This window comes from Apis cerana, linkage group LG11 (assembly GCF_029169275.1).
Source record: "Apis cerana isolate GH-2021 linkage group LG11, AcerK_1.0, whole genome shotgun sequence".
NCBI classification, from domain to species: Eukaryota; Metazoa; Arthropoda; class Insecta; order Hymenoptera; family Apidae; genus Apis; species Apis cerana.
The window spans coordinates 3,177,940-3,195,621 of record NC_083862.1 but is presented as its reverse complement, the minus strand read 5'-3'; the positions used below and the strand labels follow the sequence as shown (position 1 = coordinate 3,195,621).

The window sequence follows — 17,682 nt, the reverse complement described above, 5'->3', positions numbered from 1 at the left end:
GGACGAATAAACCGCAAAGAAACGAAAGGGCTGTGCCACCAGGATACGCGTGTTACCGTATAATTTCCGATTTTCACAATACATATTGAATTGACCGAGCTTACGTATCCAGCCAGCATATATATATATATATATATATATCCGTGGGGAGCCGTGGGGTGGAAGGGGAGGGAAGGAATACGAATAAATCGGATCGCATCGGCCGTTCCGGCTTGAAATCCAATATTCGTGAAAAAAGGAGGGGTCGCGCGCGCCGCGGGGGGTTGGACACGATCCTGGGGCGCCTCGATTCGAGTGGGGAGAAGAGATCCCTGTCGGCAGTAGGGATGAAGCAGGGTGCAATTGTATTCGAGGCCCGCGAACTACGTTTCGCGAATTGCATATTGATTTCGAGTCGGCTCTATCCCTCCGTTCTTGCGGCTGTGTGTTGTGTTGATAGAAACCGATGATATCCCTCCTCCTCCACACCTGCTCGTGATCAACGTTCCGCGAATGTCTTGCCTTCCACGCGGAATCCGCGATCTCTTGAGTATCATTGATTTCGAAAATTCGGTTATCGATTGAATTTTATTATTGTCGAGTGATTTTTTTTTTAATCTCTGCAAGGATAATAGGAACCAACCAAAAGATTCAAATGTAGGGAAATATTTTTTTCTTGTTTTTTCTTGTGAGAGAGAGAGAGAGAGAGAGAAAGAGAGAGAGAGAGAAGTATTAATAGATGATGCGAAATATTTTTTTTTGTTACAATATTAATAATGAATTGATATTGTTATATACAGGATAGGTGGATAAATTTTGATATGTTTATGATAGAGAATTTATGAATTATAAAGTGTAATAAGATGAGTAATATTATAGTTAAAAAAGTTATTCCAATTGGAACAAAGAATTTTTGGAGAAAGAAGAACGTAAATAAGCTTCTACAATCCTATACATTAGTTCTTGTCAATAATTTATTTCTATAATTGGACATTAATCTAAAAGATTTTTTTGAATTTATATTTATATGATTCTTTTTTTCATTCTTAAGAAAAATGACACAAGATAACACGAAGGTAAATAAAGTAAGTTTATTTAAAATGTCATAAAATGTCTATCATATCAGTCATATCATTGAATGTTTCATTAATTAATGAATAATTAATTAAATAATATGACAAAGAAAAATATTTTTAATACAGAATCTTTTTAATACGAATAGTAAACATAGATTAAAAATTAATATTTTCAAAATTATAAGCTTCAAAATTACAATCTTGAATCGAGTAATCTGTTCGATTTATCAGTTATTATGTTAAGTGTAAATATAAATAAAACTTTTATAACAATAAAAATACACAAAAAAAGTGATAAAATAATTTGCATCTTAGGTTTCTTAAGAGACTTAAAAAAAGAAAATTATTTAAGACATTGAAAATATTCACTTACGACTCATTTTACTCTTTTCTTTATTCAACCAATGCAAGTATCTTATCTAGTAAAGTAATACTACCTAAAACACGTAAAATTTCTTCTTTGTTTTTTTAACAAAAAGTTTCTAAAATTAATAATCAATGCTCGTTCCTCTAATAAATATAAAAAACATTTATTTACCCTCGCTTCTTTGAGCCAGAAAAGATTAGTCAAAAGCGGAGCGCGTTTGAAATTCATTATTTCGAACCGAAAAAGAGGCTAATTTTGATTAAGTCCGAGCAACAATTAATAATACGCCCATTAATTTACATTAACTCATATCCGGAAGCTTTGATTGAAAGCATCTGAGATTGATTTCATTGACCTGATTCCATTCTTTAGAGCAAGAGGAATCGATTACGATTACGTGTGTTTCGACATTGTAAAAACATTTCTCAGACATATTTATTATTTAGAGTGGTTAATTCTTTTTTTTTTTTTTTTTTTTTTTACTTCTTTTTCGAAGCTCGAACCGAAAGATTTCAGATGGATTTCAATAAAAACGAGCACGCGTTTAAACACGAGAAACGCGTCAAAGAAATTCATGTTTTGTATCGCGTCAAGATTTTTCCAGGCTACAAGATAAAAGATTTCAAATCAACGATTTTGAAAATTGATTCAACTCAGTTCGGAGATATGTTCAGGTTAAAATATTCGTAACGTGTACTCGTGAATTGATAAAGAGCTCTCTTTATCTTGATATTAGATTAAACACGTTTCAATATTACATCCTAAAAAGTATCCACTGCTCGATTTTCTCGTTTTAAGCAATTTTATATTCAAATTTATGTACAATATTACAATTATATATAATAAAAATGTAAAAACACAAAAACATAAAGCAAAACGAAATCTATCGATAGAATATATAATATAGATAAATATTTATGATTTTTATGATTTTCAACAATTTTTTCTTATAGATGCTTTCAGAGATGATTCTCTTCGAATTCGCAGAGTATAAAAATAAAATATGAATATAAAATCGCCTTTGAAATTACAATGAAATTACAACAGTTGAAATGACAATAATAGATACTCAGTGTGAAGCATATTTCAACTGGCCGTCATAATTAAATCACATTTGCTGCGTTGCCACAGTTACATACATACAGACGAAATTCAATGTAATAATAACATCATGTTCTTAATAGTATACATATACAATAGTATACACAACAAACCGATTGTATGTATAACGAAAACATTATACCTACTTTTTCTTTTTAATAATATTAAAAAATATTCCTTTTTTTTTTTTTGTTTAAACAAAGTCATACATAATTCTCAATGAATTAATGTATCGTCATATGAAGAGCAACTACTGCTATCATTACTGTTATTATCGTTGCTATTGCTACAATTATTACTGCTGTTATATTATTATTATTATTATTATTATTATTATTATTATTATTATTATTATTATTATTATTATTATTATTATTATTATTATTATTATTATTATTACTGTTATTATTATTGTCGCACAGCATTATACCGCGCGTATTATATTTGCTCGGTTTTCGAAAATTCTTAAACACAAATTCTCGAAAAGAAGAAAACAGTTATCAAAAAAAAAAAAAGGCGTAAAATCGCACGCAATGGAAGTTCATCTTAATGAAATTCAGGGAAGCTTAGGTTAAAACGATCGACGTAGCCAGAGAGAGTATCATTTCGTAGATTCTGTTCCATCTCGGCATGGAAATACGACGACATCGCAATGCAAATGATAATAGGTTTACCGCATGGCGAATACAAACCCGTCTCGAGTTTACCGCCTCTAACCGTTGACTGATTAATCCACGGCGGATCGATCGCCGGCAAACCGACGATGAAATTCCTTCCGGAACCTGTAAACTTCGAATTCCCATGCGCGAAACATTTCATCGTATTAGCGCGATCTCCTTGGAACATCAATCCTCTTTGACCGTTATGCAAATCTCTGTTTACAACTCCAAAGGATTCTTGTCCCCTTCGCCTATCGCTGGAATCGAATCGATGGTGAATATGAACGCATGGGGGAATTTCGAAAATGCGAAACCCCAAACCGCTCTTGGAATCTTTGCAGTTAGTGAATCTGAAAGATGATCTAAGATTTTAAGAATAATTTCAGCGAAGCTTCGTGTGAAACGAAGTATATAATGCATATATTGTTGTATAATCGTATGATATAGGTTACATTTACTGGCCATGAATTATGTGCATTCGAAAATTTAATTTTTTTTCGAATCGAAATAAAAATTTAAACATGAGTCATTTGATACTTGATAAATTAGTTAAATAGTTTATATCCGAATGGAACGAAAAATAAAATAAAAAATATGAACGGAATAATGGCGGATTAGCAAAAACGTTAAAACCGACATTAAAACGACAAAAAGTCGAAACGTTGCAGTTTCGTGGAATATAACGCCATCTGTTTAACGTTAAGCAACCCGAGTCCATTATAAAAAGGAAATTTATTCAATCCGTTAATCCGGATTCTGCTTGTAAAGCAAGAGAAAATCGGACATGAAATAGCGTAGCCAAGAACATGTAGCTTCTTGGCCGTAGCTAAAAACTTTATTCCTTGTTGGAGAAATTAAGGTTTCTTTCTCTAAGCGCATAATGTATTTTATTTGGTTCGAGGCTGCGAAAAAATATATTTTATGTCGAGAACGGATAAAATTGAATATTGTTATTATACTTTAATTATTGATTTCTTTGTAATAAAATCATACATCAACGACTAAATCGTCCAAGTTTCAAGACTGCGACAAAACGAGTCATATAAAATATTTGTGTTTTAAATTTTATGATCTGATCGTTACGTCAACTTGTCAGATACAAATCATTTTTTCTTTTTTCTAGTAAATAATATAATATTTGTAGAAAAATTGATCTAAATCTTGCAAAAACATAAAATCTTTGGTTTGATAATCGTTGCATGATAATTATGCATTCATTAAACAATTTCATTAGATTAGGTAAATATATATAGCTATTATATCATTATTTGACATGAACTTCAAGAAGAAGTAATGTTCTCTTTTACATTTAATTAAAAAAGGCAAATCAACATCTTTAAAAAATTCAAATAATCTACTATATAAATTTTTATTTTCAAAATTTTTTTATTTTAAAATAATTATTTATCATTTAATTTCATTAATGTTTTACTATTGTGTCAATTTTAGAGACTTAATTTATGAAAATTTTAGAAATTTAATTTATGAAAATAAGTAATGAAAGGAGACATTGACAAAAAATTAATCGTGTATTTCTCTTAATTCAAATATCGTTGAGAATATATATTTTTTTTTATTAAATTTCGTTTCAAGTTGATGCTTTTTTCTAAATCCTTCAAATAGATAGAAGCAAAATATATTAAAAATTTAATTTGCCTGTAATTTTTAAACGATCAATATATTCATGAAGTAAATATAAGTATCAGTATAGACAAAAATTTCAAAAATTTAAAAATTATTCGTCTTGAAAAAATTTCTGTTTCTTTGATTCAATCCTTTCATATTATAAAAGAATTTTGAAAGTTCTTTGAGTTCTTGCTCTATCGCGTGTTTTCTTTTTTGACCAACTATACGAAACTGATTTCGTTTCAAAAACACCAGCCGTTGTGACAAATATCTTCTCTAACGTATTCTAACTTTTATATCCTACTCCTTCGAAAACATGTCACTTCTTTCATGTTAAACTTGTTTGTAAACATTTTATTTTGTGCAATGTTCTTGTGATGAAGTCTTTTTATATGTATTTCATTTTATTTATGAAAATCCAATGCTACATTTTTGTATGAAAACTTCGAATTTTGATTAAATTTCGTTAGATGATGAATGAAAAGAAAGAAATTTAACTGGATTTAAATTATATTCATTTAATTTTGTTAATTCGAAAATTTTAGTGCAAATACTTAGACAATTGATCTAAAGAGAAATTGCTAAACAGAAATTTAGAAATGTAAAAATAAAAATAGATTTCCTCACTAATTGAAAATATATTAATAATAAATAAGTCAAATAGTCCAATCGCAATAGAATAAATTGTACATATATATATATATAAAAGAATATTCTTCTATATAAACTTGAAAAAATAACGAAACGTAATAAAGAAAATTTATTTTCTAATTTTTTGCTATTTTTGTATATATTTATTATTTCTTTGTTAATGAAATCTAGCTTAAAACGAATGTAAAAAAATAATTGCAATTTATCAAAAGATTGTTTTTTTTTAAAAATTGTTATATTAAAAATAAATCGAAAGAAAGTTTACCGTTTAATAAAACACCTGTTTGAAGTTCCGGTTGAAAGTTTTAAAGTTAAGTTGGACGCAAGGGACCTACATCGAGATGTCGCGACAAGTGTTTGGCAAACTATAAATTGTTTTATTTGGCTTTTCTTTTTCTTCTCGAAGAATGGAGCGCGGTGATATACAAAGCTTGATATACGCGCATCGTTTATTCCCTAAAGCTTTTACGCGATGAACAAAGTGAGCAGAAAAGAAGAGTCAACATTTTCGTCAATATTTGTATCCCGAAAAAAAGTATTCTTAAACGAACGACACGTAGGGAAATGTATTGTATGTAATGTATATGATTATAAGATGGCGAATCGACAAACTTTCAATAAAAATCATTATAATAGAAACACAAATTCAAAGATTTTCTTATCAAATCTCGATTAAAGTATAATATTATTTCTTTAAGAAACTACAAAAATGATTTCATGTAAGATTCAAGATGATTTTACATGGGAAGAATACGTCTCTCAAAACGAGAAAATAAATAAGCACGGGTAGAAATATTAAAACGAATATTTCGTGCTTTATTAAAAAAGGCTACCTTACTTCTTGTCGTCCTTTAGTCCTTTTATTTTTAGTCCTTTAAAATACGATGAAAAAGAAAAAAATGTTTTATTCGTTTTCAAATAGTTTGTATCGCTTATACGAGCGAATCTGTGAGGCAATAATTTTCGAGGCCGTGCAAATATTGCCCGTAAGCGAAGGAACAAGGCGAACGTGAACGTGATCCCTCAAAACTCGTCCTGCCTTTGGTTTTGGTTTTTTTTTCTTCGATCGATTTCTCGAAATTGCGTTACAATCTTACCTGAAAAAGGAGAAAGGGAAAAAAATGTGAGGTTACACACAAAAGTTTGATCTTCATGGGAGAATTGTTGCTCGAAATAAAAGAAAATGAAGTAGAAACGATCATTGGAATGTTTGAAATTAAGATCCTTTTTATATTCGTTTTATCTTTCATAAAATTGGAAATGTTGCTTGCAATAAGAGAGAATAGTTAAAGTTAAATAAGTATAAAAAAAATAATGTTCATCTTATTGCGTTTTTAAGAGATTTAACATTTAAAGATTTAAACATTTTGTATTCTACAATGAGAGAAACAATCATTGCTATTTTATAAAAACATCTAAACTTATTTATTTCTTATATATAAAACAGAAAATGATATGTTTAATTAGTAAAACAATTTTACAAACAATGTTTGTTTATAAAAATTCCAATATGAAAAATTTATCAACTCAATGATTACTAATTATTGTATGAAAAAATATATTTTCTCGATTAATACTTTTTTTAAATAATAATTAATAACTTTGTAAACAGTTTTAAAGTTGTTATGAATAGATATGTTCATTTTTTGCAAGATTTTCGTAACAGTTATATCGTAGTAATTGGTGAATTATATTTCTTTCATTCTTGTTCTTTTTTTTTATCTATTATTGGTAAAAAACGTAATCAAATCTCGATAATGTTTTCTTTTAAAATCGATGAATTTGAAAAATTTGAATTAATCGAAACAAGAAGGGATGAATCGAACAAAGAATCGAATTACGTTAGAGCTACTATATTATACAGAATACACAGCATCGTGAAATTATAACAAGAAAATGCAATTTGACGATGCTACTGTGCGAAAGTTACGCTTATTTAACGAAACTTACTTAATGCTTTGAGAAGTATTATTATAGTTAAATACCGTTTAAATAGAAACATCGCTATGTGACACGCACTGTTACACAGTAATTACTTTAGTAATAAGCGTATAATAAAATTTCGTGTCTAAAACGTAGCAACGCTTTGTTCTTGAAATAATATACTACATTTCGTACAAAGGAAATATATAAATATTTTAATTTGTTCTATGTTTTTCAAATTATTTCATTCGTTAATCTTTAATCTTTTCACATTTTGAATTTTTTTCGCTAATATTCTTTTGAAAAATTAAAATAATATATTAAATTTTGGTAAGTAATAATAATAATAATAAATAAATGTTTTTTATAATTTTTTTATTTCTTATGTTTCTTATAAAATTATAATTATAAATTATAAGTTTTGAATTAATGGAAATAAATAACAGAAATAAGTCAACAGATAGAATAGTATTTATTCAAATATGTACTATCGATGGCGAGATGTTAATTTTATAATTCGAAATAATATTACGATAAATTTTAATAAATCTCACATGAAAAAATGTCATAACAATGATTCCAATCTAATTTTCTTGAAATTCTTAGATTTTATGGAATATATTAATTTATGATTTTAAAAAAATCTTATAACTGCTGTAAAAATTAAGAGAATGAAATATTTTTCAAACGAAGAAATTTATTTATCTTATGTTACGTGAAAAGTACAGTTAAAGAAATCTGAACGATCTTTTAGCGCTATTAAGATCACAATACGAATGACTCAATGGTTTCTTTTGCACGATATTCCGGTCAAGCGCGTTAAAAGGTTTCCACAGTGTTGCTCGTAACATTTCGTATATATCAAGATTACCTATGTCATCCACAAAAAAGAGCTGAAAAGACAGGCAGACTTGTAAACTTTTTAGATCCCAAAGGGTTGCCAAGTATCGGATTCTCGTAAAGCAAAGAAATTTATGGGGAATGAAGCACGTAAACGAATCTTTTCTCTCTTTGGTTTCTATGAAAAATTGTATTCGATCTCTATTGTTTGTTCTAATCGGGTTTATGATGTGGAATTGTATGCCAAACTCGTCGATGTATATCTTTCCAATTTTGATAATCTTAAAATGTATTATAATATACATATAATTCTAATAAAATATTCATAAATATATTAAGAAATATTTTATGGAATGTTTTCTTTTGATTTATCATTTCTTATGACAAAATTCTAAATCTTTTTTTGCACAGCAATATAAATACTGCCATTTTTGTATGATGATCATCATTTGTATGTTTCTATTGAGTTTATACGTAGAATCAATATTTATTATCCTCATAGAGAAAGCATAGCCACATAGGCTTAGTTTTCAGATATAGTTTTTCTTTTTATAGACTTAGATTAACTTATCCTCTCTATATCTACCAACAATAATCAAAATTACAAAATTGCAAAGATAATGATGAATTTTTACTTATTCTCATACATTTAATGTTGTAGTAAAGAATAAGATAGAAAAAAATTATTGTATACTAAACTTATCTAAAGTTGAAGATATGATAGAACAAACGAAACGATTTTTTTTATCCATATTTAAATAGATAACATTCATAAAAATAAGTACATATACAGATAATCCTTTTATAAAATACGAAATTACAGTGAATAAATTTGAAGAAAAATCAAGCGATTATATACTTTACCCAGCTTTGAGTGGCTAAACGAAATTATAAATCAAGGAAGGAGTAAAAGCATGTAAAGTTTCGAATGTTCTCAATAGGGGTAAACGTTTGGCTCATTTGTCTACTTCCTATTGAGCCAAAGTACGTAAGCGTGTACCTGCGTGAAGAATGTTTCGCGTTTAATGCATCCATAAAATCGGGGTTGGCACGATACTTTATCGATTTATTACTTTGCGGGGAGCCGATGTATCACCGACAAAGTAAGAATGATAGGTCCGTGTACCACGAGTATTTTACTCGTCACCGATGACAAACGGGATAACAGAAAAGTCGACTGACTACATTATCGACGGAACATGGAATTTTTGACAGCCGGTTTACCGACCGAACTGACCGCATAAATTACGCAACTACAATTCCACGCAATCATTTCCCGCTCGGTATTATTCACAAAAAAAAAATTTAATTCGCGAAAAGAAATTCGAAGGAAAAACTAACGGTCTATTTACTTACTCTTTCACTTTGCACTTCCACTTACATTTCCGTCTTGCAGCCTCAGTTTATTTACATTCTCGTTCCTTCATTTACATATCCGACTCGCATCATATCTCCATTTTTATTCCCCGTTTATAATTCCAACGTAATAAGTTTTAATGGAAAGAACGATGTTATCAAGCTGTAGAAAACTCGGCTGTGAGATGAATTCCAGAAGACTGAAATTTTCCAATCCCCTTCCCTCCCGAAAGGAAGCAAGACAAGATGGTATTATCTACTGGTGTAAAGCTATAAATCCGAACTGTCAGCGCGCTGGAATCATTGTTCATTGTTCTTTCCTTTCGTACGGTGCGTGTAATAATCCGGGTTGCTCGCGTCGAAACGAAACGTCACTCGCAGCTGACACCTGCGCTCTCTCTATTAATCTTAAACAGAAATTTTCATACTTCCTTCAAGAAGGATAAATCGGACAGATTTCTTAGATGGAATTCAGTAGTACTTGAGCCGCTACTTGGTTCTCTCTTTCGATAATCGGGCCCCCGTTTAGAGCTCGAAGTTTTCCGCCGGTTCTGAAGTTCGTGGAATTCGCGAGTTTTGTTCTTTCGTTGAGGATTTAAGCGAATTCGACGCGGAAATTCGTTGCCTTCAATTCGAGATATCTTTTCACGTTTAAATATAGGGGATCATCCACTTTTGTCGTAGCTTGCACCATTTTAGTTCTCAGTTTTCCTTATTTCCTTCCTCAAAGTAGAAACTTTTCCGTTCTTATCTCCTTCGACTGGTTAAAGAAAAATATGCTGCTAATGGGGTTCAAAATCTTCAAAAATAGGAAAAATATTATACATAGATTAGAATAAGTTAAGATTATTAATTTATATTATTCGTTTCTAAGGTATGTATGAGATTAAATGAATCATTTATACTTATCCAATCATATAATCACAAGGAAGAAAGCGAACGTGATACATTAAGATTGAGAAGAAACAATAAATGATGTATACAATATGTAACATAGATGTTTCTGAAAATTTTGAATTCTTAAGATTTTAAGAAAATCTTATATATTGAAGAAAATATATTTACATGTAAATGTAAAGGTTTCTAATATATTAGATAGAATTCTAATTCTATCTTATAAAATAGTAAATCTATAAGAGATTATAAAGCTTACAATATAAATTTACAATATTGTGAATTTTTGCATAAAACATCACAAAGGCAAGAAAAATGTTATTCGCTTTATTAAATTTGTATTTTTATCAACATAACCAATAACAATATTTATTGCTTAACTTAACTAATAATCAAAGTATCTTGTCAGTAGTAATTCAACTAATCTTATTTTACATAATATGTAATTCATAATTTTACATAATTTTACATAATTTTACATAATAATTTTACATAATATGTAATTCATGTATAAATTGTGTAAAAGTAAATGAAAAATATCTGATTACTTTGTTTCTACATCAATTAGTATTGTTGATTGTTGCATGAGCTCAAATCGCACCAAATAGCATGTATTATTTACCAATATGTAGCTCAACACATTATTTTATGTTCTTTACAATGTGGAATTTTTTTGATGATTCATTAGAAATTATTTTTTTCTTTGGGAAATCATTACTATTTTTAAACAAATTTATGATCTCACGAAACTGATAGAATTTTTTCAATTATGTGTTGTTCATCCATTTGATGATCATATGATTGATTTCATATCCATCAATAATGTCGTCTTATCCACAGTTTTTCTTTAGCGTAAAAAAAAACTTATATCCTCCCTTCGGAAGGGTAGAAGTTTCAATATGAACGTCGATAACAGTAATTTCATTATCTAAGTTTCTCTTCTATCTAAGGAAAGTTCGATACTTTGGCCTTAAGGGAGGCGGAATATATCAAACTATCGCACAAGGAAACGGCACCGCCTGTTCTGCATCCCTTCGTTCATTGATGCATTCGCTGCATTTCCTCAATATCTACTTTGTACGTGGTGATACTTGTATTGAATTTAATAATAAATAAATTTTCACGAACAGCTAAAATAAAGTATTTTACATTCTTAAAGTCAATTTATTTAGTCAAACACATTTCAGAAATACACGATAATTGGTATTTATTTATCAAAAACAGCAATTAATAAACCAAATAGAATACTATTTTTCTTATTCATCAATGATATGTTGCGATCTTTTAAAGTTGCTTATTTTTTTATTTACAAAATACTTTAAAAAAGATTCATGAGCACCTTTAAATATCTACTTTTATATTTTACGTAAGAAAATATAAAAAGAAAAAAAAGAATTTCATCATGTTTCTTTAGTGATATAAATTCTTTTCTTTATATTCTCTTATATAAAGTGTTCTTTGTTGCAACTTTTTTAACGCAGGATAAAAAACTGTTTTAAGTAAATTAGTCATTAAACTTGTTTAGAGCTTTCTAAAAAAAGAGAAAGAAAAAATTAATATGCCATTCCATTTAAGAAAAATGAAATAACATTTTCTATCATTCTTTCCAATATTTGTTATCCATTCTAATTGATTAGTCTTTTAAAAAATCTTCATAAAAAATTATAATTAATATTTCTCATAATTTATAATTATAAAATTACATATAAATATATAAAACATCCTAAAGTAGAATTAAAATATCACTGCTTTCAAGATCATGAAATGTTTTTAACTTGTAATGCGTCATAAGATATTCTATTGTCTTTATCTGTGTATTGTCTTATCTTTTAAATTTATAATATTTAAACTTTAAAAAGCAAATAACATCGTTCCATTTCCTCCGTTTCTCAACTTCCTGAAATGACCTCTATAGCCGTGATAATTTTTTTTGATAATTTTTCAGCGAGCACATGAAAAATCAATTAATGTCATTAAAAAAAAAGTATTATCACGCTCGTACAGTTTCAGCAATCTCCTCAATTTCCCAGTTTTAAATATCCAGACGTTTATGGTTTCGATAAAGCGATTTACGAAGACGATCAGTTTATCAATTCGCCGGTTTATCCAATTATTAATCATGATGTCCCATTTTTCCTCCACTGTTTAATTTTTTAGTCGCCATAACCGTGAAATCTTGATCTTTTAATTGCGTGATCACGCTGTCTCCAAGACGTCTCGAAAGAAATCGCGTTAGAAGTGATCTTTCGTTCGAAGAAATGAAAAAAGGAAGAATCGAAACGAGCGGAGGAGAAAGAAAATCAGCCGCTCGTAGTAACGAATCTTCTTCGCTTTTTCCTCTTCCTCTTTCCCAACGCCTCATTAACATGCTTATTATACCGCATTAATTATGGATCTTGCATTTACCGCACGCTTATTCAGATCGTTGCTGGCTACATTTCCGACAATGACTACGTTTCATGGATAGAATTGGATTGTAGAGACCGATATTTTCTCCTTTCTGACTTTATTGAATCGATCCCTTCCCCTAACTCTTTCCGGAAAAAGAATTAATTTCTAGGATTCTCTTTTATTTTATAGTGTCTTGATTTGATTTTCTACTTGTATTCTATCATTAAAAATATTTCACGAATTTATTCCTAGGATTTTTGTTTCATCTATGGAAAATATCTCGCTTGATTTTGATTTTTCCACTGTATTCTATTCTATCCTATTATTGCTCGCAGAGAAAAATATTTCACGAGGAAAATTAAACGGTGTTGTTCTGATTATCTTATTAGTTCTTTCGGGAGTGGATACATAAAAGTCAAATCAATTTTTTGTTAATCAATTTTTTTTTAATTATTCTATTTTTCAATGCTTTAATATTTTTTATAAGAAATCAATCCTAAAAATTATTAGTTATTAGTTATTAGAGGTTTTTTACATATATCGTAGATCATTTTTTGAAATTGATGATTTAATACGATACAAGGCTTCTAAATATATCTAAAAAAAATTGCTCTTTTTCATTATTATAGTTTTGATGCTTTATGATTTTTAAAATCTAATTACAATCTAATTTTTTTTTCCATTAAAAAATTCATTTTTTTTTCTTGTTTTCAAAAAGCACATAATAATAGTACTCTAGATATTTTTGGAAATTAACACATTATAAAACAAATAAAATAATGAGATTAATTGATGGTACTTCATAAAAGAATATTATAAAATAATAAAAATCATTTGAAGTAATATATTTAACAAATATATCAAAGTCATTTTAAAATAATGGAATAATGGACATTTTAGAAAGATAAAACTATGACATAATAAAATATCTTATGTATAACATTCCATATATATTTAAAACATAAAGCATAATACAAATATAATAATATAATAAAAAAAAATATAAATAAAAATATTTTCGTTTTATTGAACATATTTCTCAAAATATAATGCATAACGCAATAAATTTAAAATGGTTTCCAGCAATATATTTCTCATCACAATGGAATCAAAAGAATGCAAGAGTGTATCAAGTGATTTGTAATATGCTTTCGAGCAATTTTGCAATAACTGGCAATCCTTGGTCAGGGATTGCGAATGGAACACTCGTTTCAAGAAGCTTACTCATTCATCGAGAATAAACAAGATCCTCCTTTCTTCAAACGAATAACGAGGAATAGCAATTGGAATATGGAGAATAGAAATATTAAAAAATGATACTTGAATGAAGTTGCATCAAAATTCTCTAAGAATCATAAGCTGGATAATATTGAAAGACGTTAAAAAGTTCTTGAAACGACCTTGATAAGGGTTATGCTTTTATCTATAACGAAGCACGTTCATTCCACTCTTTACGAGTGGATTCATCGAATGCACCACTTTTTCTCCAGAAATTGTGCTTCACCTCGTTCGTCTGTATTCTATTCTTGCTTTACATTGAATCGATAATTATACATATACAGATAAAAAAAAGAAATTAAAGTATATAGAAACATAAAAAAGATCACTTATAAAAATTGTTGTATTTGATTTTTTTTATATTGAATAATAATAATGAGATATTAAGAAAAATAACAAATAATTGAACATAAAAAAATTATTAAAAAATATTTTTAATTAATTATAATATCAATATATATTTTTAAAAACTTTTGACAAAAAGTTTTTTGATTAAACGTAGCGATATATAAAATTATAAATAACTAATTTTTAACATGAATCGATTTGATATAAATAAATAACAATAGCAATATATACTTTTTTTATCAAAGAGCAAAAACAGCAAAAAAAGCAAACTTTGTTGGACACGCAATTAACTTCCATACCAACACAATTAAAGAAAAAGCAGCAAATAAAAATAGTGTTATATATGTATAGATATGAAAACGTCACAAAATATTAGATAGTAAATATTGTAAAGAATAATATTTATTTTTTTGAGAACGGTAACGAATATTTTTCTCAGGTCTTCTATCGACCAAATATTTCCTTCCGGCTACCATTTCATTTTTCTTCATTTCGTTTTTCTTTACAATATAAAAAAATTTTGAATTATAATCTTCCTTCAGCATTCTCGCACGTTTTATTTATATTCTTATTCCATCAGAAATTTTACATTTCAAAAATTGCATTTCAACATTTTTAATGAATTTTGTATGTCATTTAACGCGAAATGATTGAATCAGATGTCATTAGGAACGACAGAATGAGAAAAGTGAGATATTTTTGGCAGTTTCGCATTCGAACAGTCGTCAAACTAAGTAATTTGACATTTCAACAAGCTTGATCGAGATCAAATACTAAGAGAAGTCTTTGTACACACAATGAGTCTGCGTCTATATTAATATCCCTCAGAAATGAGATTCTTTCATCGTGACGCGAACGTAGCATGATTTATCAACGGGCCGATATCAGCTCTAACCGTCTGACGAGCTTTCGACAAGCCGCATTTCTCGAACAAAAGGGCGGCCATCGATCTCGTTTCCACGGCATTTCACCCGATCGATAGCCGCGTCTTATATCATTCGAGCTGCAGCGCCACCTAACGTCACGGCTGTTTGCATTTCTCTCGCCCGTTAAACACAACACTTTGCCACGATTCAAAATTTCGAACACGGAGAACCGTTCCTCCATATTTTTCGACACGATAATTCACGCTCGAAAAAATACCTAGTTTTTTTCGAAGGTTCCCCCCTTTTTAATTTTCGAGATCCGGTTGCGTTGAAAGTATGCATCGTTTGTCCATCCATAAATTCCGCAAACAGGAATACCACGAAAACGTTATTCCTTTATCGGATCGATCAAAAGAGTGGTCGTCACAAAGGGCGGAAATATTTCGCGGATTCGCGAATTTAAAGGGTTAATCGGTTTCCACGGGCAAACGGTAATTATTTTCATCCGTTTTAATTAACGTTCGTTCAATCGATTATTTATTGTTTTTTTTCTTTTTTTAATTGAATGGTCATTAATGGGCATCGATCAAAGAAAGTAAAGGACCAAAGGGACGCGATAATCAGTCAACCTTAATAAATGTAAATCCGCTGTTACGACTCGTTTATTTCTGATCATGACGAATTTATATTATTTAAATAGGGAGATTTTTAGAGTTAGAGTCTATCGAGAGTATCGACTTTTTTATTTTATCTTAATTAAATCTATTATATTAAATCTATTAAAACAAATTTGGGATACGTAAATAAAAGCTCGTCAAATTAATTTTTAACATTATCATTATTTGTAGTGAGAAATATTTGGATGATTTATTCTTAGTTTTATAGATAGACGTAAAAGATAATATGAAAGTCAATTTTTTTTTCAAATGAGTTGATTAAAATAAAAAATATACGGAAAGAAAGAAAATATTTAATAAAAGAAATAGATTATTTATTATATAGATTTGTCGTCGTGCCTCTGTTCTACTACATTGAACTCACTATGTCGCACGACGATTCAAAAAAGACAAAATACAAAATAAAATGGAAACAGCGATCGCGCCCAGTGACACTTAATTCACATATAAATATACAAGTCACATTTATATATATATAAACTCAACAATTTTTCGTAATAAATATTACGAAACAAAATAAATTTTAATATAATATAAATAAATTTTATATAATAAATTTTATAAAATTTATATAAAACAAAAAACAAAATAATATTCGTCTGTTGTTTTTTTATTTTGTACATATATTCTATTTTAAGAGACAAAATTGATTTTTATATGATCTTTCTATCCATTCACAAAAAAATTAATACATTTCTTGAAATTATTCAATTGTCAACAATCCAAACAAAATTGTATGTAAATAATAATAAAATGATAAAAATAATAAAATAAAATAATAATAACAAAAATGAAAATAATTTCAAATAAAATTTCAAGTATAAAATGAGCCTTATTTCTTTGAAAATGCTTTGAATATGGACACGTATGATTCAATATTTGACAATTTACATGAAAATAACAAACAATTATTTCAAGTGGAATTAAAAGTTTTTGGGAACAAATCTTTTTCAAAGCGTTACAATTTTAAAAAAAACGAAAGAAATAAAGAATAAAGTTCCAAAAAGTAACCTGTGAAAAGGCATTGATAACGTTGCAAATGTTCATCTCGCGTGGAACGAAAAATGTATTACGGCTAATAAAGAGACAGCGTGAAAAGAAACGATCCTAATTATCCGGTAGTGGAGCCAATTAGGCGAGGCGAAACACGGTTTCGTGGACCGTGGTTAACTAGCCAGAGGCGAGGCGGATAAATTCGCAAGCTTGTGCATCGATCCCCTCCGCTAATAAAATCAACAAGGATGCTAGGATGCGATGAAGGCAACGATTACGAGTCAATAAATTATCCCTATCGCCAATCAGCATGGCGTAATGTGTATTTTGACCAGCCGATGATAGATCATGCCTATTTACATGCTCGGTTTGTCGATGGACTCTGTCATTGTGACGAGATATCGGTCGATTCCTGTTGTTGTTTCCCATGTTCCTGTCGTTTCCTTCCTTATCGACGATTTTCATCAATCAGCCATGCGTTTCCTCTTATGACCCGTTTTCAATTTTATAGATCATTACACAAGCAGAGGATCGTGCTTTGTCTCATTCGTTCGGTAAAATAACTATAACGTTTCTGTCTTTTGTTTTATTATTGTAAAAAGAAAAAGAAATTCATTTTTTTTTTCCGCTATATTAGTTGTTGCTCGATCAATCATC

General features: G+C 28.9%; 1 long non-coding RNA gene across 1 annotated transcript; it reads right to left on the bottom strand.

The window, feature by feature from the left end:
* Positions 1–1,880: 1,880 nt before the first annotated feature.
* On the bottom strand, positions 1,881–10,233 carry LOC114577462 (uncharacterized). The gene is made up of 2 exons (XR_009832100.1): positions 9,579–10,233; positions 1,881–6,556 (listed from the first exon to the last, which is right to left on the bottom strand). It is a non-coding gene; the product is annotated as an uncharacterized LOC114577462 (long non-coding RNA).
* Positions 10,234–17,682: the final 7,449 nt, after the last annotated feature.